Consider the following 8,820-nt stretch of genomic DNA (forward strand, 5'->3'; position numbering starts at 1 on the left):
CACACTTGGAGGTATATCAAAGACCATTGGCCAAGGAAGTCCATCGATTGGCTAGTTTGGGAGTTCGTTTTACGTACTCTAATGAAGGAGGGGTAGTTGTGCAAAATAGGGCTGAATCATCGCTTGTTGTGGAAGTCAAAGAGAAGCAATACAATGATCCATTTTTGGTGTAATTGAAGGAGGGGATTCAAAAACATTAGACTACGGTTTTATTCTTGGCATGGATGATGGTGCACTAAGGTACCAAGGGCGACTATGTGTTCCGAATGTAGATGGTCTCCGGGAAAGAATCATGACCGAGGCTCACGCTTCTAGGTATTCCGTGCATCCAGGTTCTACGAAGATGTATCATGACTTGGTGGGTTGGCACAGAACATAGAAATTCCAGTGTGGAAATGGGAAGTGATTAATATGGAATTTGTGGTAGGATTACCTCGCACTCCGCGCAAGTTTGACTCAATTTGGGTGATCGTGGACCGACTCACGGAATCAGCATACTTCTTGCAAGTTAAATTTACTGACACAGTGGAACAGTATGTTCAGTTGTACATCAAGAAAATAGTTAGGCTACATGGCACTCCAGTTTCTATCATTTCCGAACTAAGGGCTCAGTTCACGGCCAATTTTTGGAAGAAATTTCAGCAAGGTTTGGGTACTCAGGTGAATCTTAGTATAGCTTTCCATCCCCAGACCGACGGGCAAGCAGAGCGGACTATTCAGACGCTTGAAGACATGTTGCGTGCTTGTGTTCTTGATCTCAAGGGTAGCTGGGATGATCATCTGCCACTCATAGAGTTTGCTTATAACAACAGCTTTTATGCAAGTATTCAGATGGCACCATTTGAGGCATTATATGGTAGGAGATGTAGATCTCCCATTGGGTGGTTCGAGATTGGGGAAGCAGAGTTGATAGGGCCAGACCTTGTGCATCAGGCTGTGGAAAAAGTTAAAATCACAAAGGAGCGCTTGAAAACTACACAGAGTCGGCAAAAATCATATTCGAATGTTCGTCACAGAGGCTTAGAGTTTAAATAAGATGACTGGGTATTCTTGAAGGTTCCCCCCATGAAGGGTATTATGAGGTTTGGGAAAAAGGGATAATTGAGTCCGAGGTATGTCGGGCCATACAAAATCATCCAGAGGATCGATCTGGTGGCGTACAAACTTGAGCTACCCCCCGAGATGTCATTAGTGTACCCGGTATTCTATGTGTTTATGTTGAAAAGGTTAGTTGGAGATCTGTCAGCTATTGTGCCGGTTGAGACCATTAAGGTTAATGAAGAATTGTCATATGAAGAGATTCCAGTTGCCATTCTTGATAGGCAAGTCCAAAAGTCGAGGAATAAAGAAATTTCCTCCGTGAAAGTGTTATGGCGAAACCAGCAGGTTGAAGAGGCCACGTGAGAGGTCGAGGAAGAGATAAAGAAGAAGTATCCTCACTTGTTGGAATAGTTGTGTAATCCTTTCTTTTATGAACCTGTCGCCTAAGAATTTTGTATCACTTTTTCAGTTAATGTAAAGATGCTCCTTTTGATTATATGTTGTTTACATGAGGCCACGGTTGGTATGGTTATGAGTTATGCTATGTCGTTGGGTTCTATACATGTTTGTAAGATGTGTTTCTGGGGCTCTCTGACAGGTGGATATGCCTAGTTACAAATGAAACTCTGGCGAAGTTTTTGAGAATTTAGAGAGTTAGTTAATTTGGGGTTGCTAGTGTAGGATATGTTAACTGAGTTGCACAAGGTGCTAATAATGGACTCTGATCCTTATTCGAGGACGAATGATCTTAAGTGGGGGAGGATGTAAGGCCCCGTAAAAAACAAATTCCTAAAAACCCGATTTCGGACTTTTTGAATTGATCAGTGCGTTGGGAGTTGAAGGAAAATCTTGGGCAGAAGTATGCATTTCTGCGGCCATTCTGCGGCCACAGAATCACTATGTGGACCACAGACTGGTCGCAGAGTGGGGCAGATTTTTTGGGCATTTTGATGCAAAATTTCATGGCCATTATGCGATCGCATAACCGTTTTGCGGGCCGCATTCTTGTCGCATATCCCACCTTGGGATTTTTTGGAGGGAAGTTCTGCGGTGCACTATGTGACCGCATAACAGTTCTGCGGTGCATTATGCGACCGCAGAACAGGTCTACGGACCGCATAGTGACCGCAGACCAGATCATTTCTTTTCCAGTTCTGGCCCCCCCATTTTCGCAGTCATTATGCGGACCGCATAACCATTATGTGGTCGCATATGCTACCACAGAACCCGTTCCAGAGCTTCATTTTTTGGGATTTTTAAACCCGAACCTATTCCGTTAAAACACACCCCATGGACCATTTTGAGCATATTTTCTGATATATTTAGAGTGAGAGAGAGGGTCCTAGAGGGAGAAGTGATCTTCATCAAATTGTTCTTCAATTCTCACTTAAATCTTGAAGATTATCAAGAGAGGCACCTAGGTCTTCTTCCTAAGAGGTAAGATTCTATCACCCAAACTCTTAATTTCAAAATGTAACTAGAATGGGCCATTAATAAGGTAATTCCTGGGGATGGGAGTGCTTACCTTGCATGCATGTATCCTTGTAGTATGTGGGAAGACTGTGAGCTAATAATGGTAGAGAGTGGGTTGGGAAATGATGGAATCTTCTACAAAGAGCCTTAGCTTTACATACTAGTGCTATTCGACGGTACTAACGTCCCTTTTGCCGGGGGCGCTGCATCTTTAAATGGATGTAGGTGGTTACATAGCAGACAGTGTTGATCACAGATAGTGTTGCATCCTCTTCTTAGCAGACTCGGTGAGTCCCATTTCATTCTGGGGTCATGTATTATACCTTTTATTTATATTATGGTAACTTTTTGAGGTATAGTCGGGGCCTTATTGCCGGCACCATCTTTACTCTCTTTTGTATCTTTAGAGGCTCCGTAGACACTATATGGGTTGTATATGTATGTTGGGAATATTAAACAAGTTATGTTGTGCTTGATCACTTGTTCCACTTGAACTATAAGAAATGTTTATTTTGAGACTTAAAGGTGCAATTGCTAATGAAATGATTTAGGATTATATGAATGAGATTTCTACTGTATAATTAATGAAATCACGTCTTTTCTTGATTATGGGTTAATTGGGTAGAAATTATCTAACAGGCTTGCTCGGCCGGGTTCACTCGGTTGAGCACCGGTTGTGCTTCCCGAGGATGGGGCGTGACAGCTGGGGCAACTTATATGAGGGAAATGACTACCATATTTCATGACATAATACATAGGGAGATTGAGGTCTACATGGATGATGTGATCATAAAGTCAAAGAAGCAGTTTGACCATGTTAAGGATTTGAGGAAGTTTATCCAAAGGCTCTGCAGGTATAACCTCAAGCTCAATCCAGCAAAATGTGCATTTGGTGTCCCGTCCGGGAAGCTGTTAGGATTCGTGGTTAGTCGACACGGCATTGAGTTAGATACGTCGAAGATCAATGCCATCCAGGAGTTACCACAACCCAAGAATAAAATCGAGCTGATGAGCTTGCTCGGAAGGTTAAATTACATCAGCAGGTTTATTGCTCAACTCACGATGACCTGTGAGCCCATCTTTAAGTTGCTGAAGAAGAATGTGCGGTCAAGTGGACTGACGAGTGTCAAGAAGCATTTGATAAGATCAAGAGGTACCTATCGAACCCACCTGTGTTGGTCCCACCAGAGCCTAGGAGACCTTTAATATTGTATTTGACAGTCCTGGATAATTCTTGTGGTTACGTATTGGGTCGGTACGACATCACGGGCAAGAAAGAGCAAGCAATTTATTATCTCAGCAAGAAGTTCACTCTTTATGAGGTTAAGTATACTCTTCTTGAAAGGACATGTTGCGCCCTAACTTGGGTGGCACAAATGTTGAAGCATTATCTATCGTCCTACACTACTTACCTCATTTCTCGCATGGATCCTCTAAAGTATATCTTTCAGAAGCCTATGCCCACAGGAAGACTTGCGAAGTGAGAGATTTTACTCACAGAGTTTGATATTATATATGTGACCAGGACCGCAATGAAATCCCAAGCCTTGGCTGACCACTTGGCCGAGAATCCGGTGGATGAAGAATATGAGCCACTGAAGACTTATTTTCCAGATGAGGAGGTGTTATATGTTGATGAGGTTGATCTTAATGAGAAGCCAGGTTGGAAATTTTTCTTTGATGGAGCTGCTAACATGAAAGGTGTCGGAATAGGAGTTGTACTCATTTTTTAAACAGGGCAACGCTACCCTGTAACAGTCCAGCTTCATTTTTATTGCACCAACAACATTGCTGAGTACGAAGCATGCATTCTGGGTTTGAGGTTATCTATAGACATGGGACTCCAAGAAATACTGGTTCTGAGAGATTCAGATTTGTTGGTTCACCAGATTCAGGGAGAATGGGAAACTCGGGACCTGAAGCTCATACCATATCGGCAGTGTTTGCATAATCTTTATCAGCGATTCAGCTCAGTGGAATTCAGGCATATTCCCAAGGTTTATAATGAGATTGATGATGCATTGGCTACTCTGGCGTCGATGTTGCACCATCCAGATAAGACTTACGTTGACCCTTTGCATATCCAAGTTCGTGATCAGCATGCTTACTGCAATGTGGTTGAAGAGGAACTTGATGGTGAACCTTGGTTTCATGATATCAAGGAATACATCAAGTCCGGGGTATATCCGGTACATGCCACATGTCACCAAAAGAGATCCCTTCGATGTCTGGCTAGTGGATTTTTCTTAAGTGGGGGAATCTTGTACAAGAGGACTCCAGGCCTAGGACTACTGAGGTGCGTAGATGCTAAAGAAGCTTCAACTATCATGACTGAAGTTCACTCCAGAGTTTGCAGGCTACATATGAATGGGTATGTCTTGGTAAAGAAGATACTTCGAGTAGGTTATTATTGGCTCACCTTGGAACGATATTGCATCAGCTTTGTTCACAAGTGTCATCATGCCAGGTGCACAGTGATTTGATTCATTCTCCGCCATCTGAGTTACACATAATGTCTGCACCTTGGCCCTTTGTTGCTTGGAGCATGGATGTCATTGGACCAATTAAGCCAGTAGCATCGAACGGGCATAAGTTTATTCTGGTGTCCATTGATTACTTTACCAAGTGGGTCGAAGCTGTAACTTTTAAGCCTGTGACCAAGAAGGCAGTGGTAGATTTTGTTCATTCAAACATCATTTGCTGGTTCGGAATTCCCAAGGTAATCATCATAGACAATGCTGCTAATCTCACTAGTCATTTGATGAAAGAGGTATGCCAACAGTTCAAGATTATGCATCGAAACTCCACTCCGTATCATCTTAAGGAAAATGGAGCTGTTGAAGCTACTAACAAGAACATAAAGAAGATACTTCGTAAGATGGTGCAAGGTTCTAGGCAATAGCATGAAAAGTTGCCTTTTTCTTTATTGGGTTATTGCACTACTTTTCGCACTTCAGTAGGTGCAACTCCTTATTTGCTGGTATATGGAACCGAGGCAATCATACCTGCGGAAGTTGAGATTCCATCCCTTCGGATCGTTGCAGAAGCTAAAATTGATAATGTTGAGTGGGTCAAAACTGGCTAGAGCAGCTGAGTTTGATTGATGAGAAAAGATTGGTAGTGGTGTGTCATGGTCAATTGTATCAGAAGAGAATGACAAGAGCATACAACAAGAAGGTATGTCCCCGAAAATTTGAAGTGGGCCAGCTAGTATTGAAGCGCATCCTTCCACATCAGACTGAAGATAAAGGCAAGTTCGCCCCAAACTGGCAGAGGCCATTCATTGTGAAAAGAGTGTTGCCCAATGGTGCTTTGTATTTAGCAGACATAGAAGGCAGATGTGTAGATATTGCTATCAATTCTGATGCAGTCAAGAGATATTATGTATGATTTTTTTGCTTATCTTCATTTGCATTTTTGTATTTGGCATGTTCAAAGTTGGAATGACAAAGGCATTTTATTCTGCTATCCAAATACTTTTATCCTTTGTTACCCCTTTTAAGCCTTGTTTGTTTTCTTTCATACCCCTCTTTTGGAATCAGAAGTAGAGTTAGAAAAGAAAAGAAAAGGAAAAAAGAAAAAAAAAGAAAAAAGAAGAAAAAGAAAAAAAAAGAAAAAGAAAAGAAAAATAAAAGAACAAAACAAAATGAATTGTAGTTGGAACTATGTTCGACCTGATTCCTTTTAAGGATACGTATGCATCCTTACTCTGAGGTTCGATCCCACCAAAATAAAAATCCAAAATTCTCCAGACTTAAAGAAACTAGGGCAGAAGTTTTAGTTTTGCTAAAGATCTGATTCCAAAAGTTGTAATTTTGAACCCTTTCGTCTTAAGTTGTTTCAAGCCTTCATGCCACCCTTTCTTTCTAACCCTGTCCAAAAGCCTACAATACGGTCCAAAGAAAGACTTTCCGATCAATCTTTAAGGATGCTAAGTCAAGCGAGATACAGGTATGATTTACATCATGGGTAACACTTTGTTCATAGGCACAAGGAAAAATGAATAAAATGAGAGAGTCTTATTGGTGAAAACTCTCACGGGCACCGTAAGGCGATGGTGAGTCGAGAGAAAAATTAAAATGAGAGAGTCTTATTAGTGAAAACCCTCATGGGCACCGTAAGGCAATGATGAGTTGAGATATGAACAAATGAGAGAGGCTTGATGGGTGAAAACTCTTCAGAGCACTACAAGTCGAATGAGGATCATGGACTTTACAGAGAAGTTAGATCATGAGGCCCGGTTTTGAAGTATGAAGACATGACACGAACTGAAAGTGTGATTGGTTGGACGAATCAGGCTGATCAATCTGAAATACATGTCATGATCATTGGAGCCAGCTGCTTCACTCAGATAAGTCTCTTTTCCACTCTTTTTCAAATAGTCATCTCTGTTTGAAATTTTCCTTTTTTATTCCTAATTCTCAAAGTCACTTCGCTTTGTTCTTTTGGTTCTATTTTTCTAATTCTCTTTGAAGTTAGTCTTTGTTAAACAAGCAAGAAAGGATTTCAAAGCCTACTACCAGCTTTTTAATTGCACAAAGCAAAGTTCGGCCAAGCACATTGTAAGTGACAGGATTCAGAAGGAGCAATGTGATGATAACTAAAGTTCAGGTAATCAAGTATTTCTTGAATTTTGAGAAAATACAAAGGCTCGATAACTGTCAGAATGAAAACACAATGCAACAAGTGAATGTAGGAGATTCGGGTCATTTAGAGGTTTTTGTTGTCGAGGTTCGATCAGAAAGTCAAACAATTCCTTGTTAGCCCGAAGCAACTGATCAGAATGAAGCATGACAGTGGCAGAAGCAGACACCTTCAGCAACGACGCCACAAACTAACCACCATGGTTTCAAACTAACAAGATTTTCTTTGTTTCAAACAAGGGCAAGAAATTTAGTTCGTTCTGCAGGGATTCTCCATGAGGAAAGCATGTTTCAGGTAAGTTCATTTTTGACTCTTCAGGACCCTTCTGGATAATGGAATTTAGTTTTAAGTTTTCAGAACCCCCTTGGATAAAGGGATTTAGTTTTAGGTTTTCAGGACCCTCCTGGATAATGGGATTTAGTTTTAAGTTTTCAGGACCCTCCTGGATAATAGGATTTAGTTTTAAGTTTCAGGACCCTCCTGGATAATGGGATTTAGTTTTAAGTTTTCAGGACCCTCCTGGATTCATTGGCTTTAGTTTTCAAATTTTCAGGATCTCCTGGATAGTGGGATTTAGTTTTAGCTTTTCAGGACCCTCCTGGGTAATGGGAATTTAGTTTTAGATTTTCAGGACCCTCCTGGATAATAGGATCTAACTAACACCCACAAATGTTCCTGGTACAAACTGGGGCAGAAAGTTTTCTTTGTTTTGTCTGTTTTGTTATCATCACATGTACCCACCTGGAGAATGAGAGAATTCATTTCAAAGTTGATTTCAAGTTAGTAGCATGCGCCCACTTGGAGAACGAGGAAATTCATTTTAGAGTTTATTTTGAGTTTTAGCATTAGTAGCACGCGCCCACTTGGAGAACGAGGGCATTTATTTTAGAGTTTATTTCAAGTTTCAAGGTTCAAGTCAGTAGTCAGGCTCCCACCTGGAGAATGGGGGTATTCAGTTTATAAATTGGTTTCAAGCTCAAGTCTACTTCAAGTTCAAGTTTATTACAAGTCCAAACAGAAGGAGTCCGCCTGAAGAATAGGGTCAATCTTCAATTTTCAAGTTCAAGTCAGAAGCATCAGGAGCCCCCCCTAAAGAATAGGGTCAATTCAAGTTGGAAGTAGCAAAAGCTCGCCTTAAGAATGCGAGTCAATATTTCGAGATGCACAACAAGACCAAAAGAAGATTAAAGATAGAAGAGTAGATAGGATTTTATAGTTTTTTTGTAATTCTTATTTTATTTTAGATGTAATGACAGGAACCGCGGACCGGAACCTCGACGGCACTTCACTTGACTCTCCACCTCGATATCCTTCTCTATCTTTCCTTCTTCTGAACTACACATGACTTAATTCCTTTATAGCCAAGGATATGTAGGCAGCTTAGATACCAGGGCTCGGTTACACTCTTTTATCCATCTTTATTTTCTTTTGAATAAGTGTTGGTTCAGAATTCAATTACGTTGCTTACTTAATTCTTTGCTCAAAAACTCTTCGAGTTTCAGAGCAAAGAGGGGCAGCTGTAAGCACGTAAATTTTGACCCGCACGATTTTTAGAAATTAGTATTTGAAAATATTTACTTATTTTATTTTGATAGGATTTTAGTCTATTTTTAATTTTAGCTTTAAAAAACTAAAATTTCGAAAATACAAAAATAATTTCAT

This window comes from Nicotiana tabacum, chromosome 15 (genome assembly GCF_000715075.1).
Source record: "Nicotiana tabacum cultivar K326 chromosome 15, ASM71507v2, whole genome shotgun sequence".
Lineage (NCBI taxonomy): Eukaryota > Viridiplantae > Streptophyta > Magnoliopsida > Solanales > Solanaceae > Nicotiana > Nicotiana tabacum.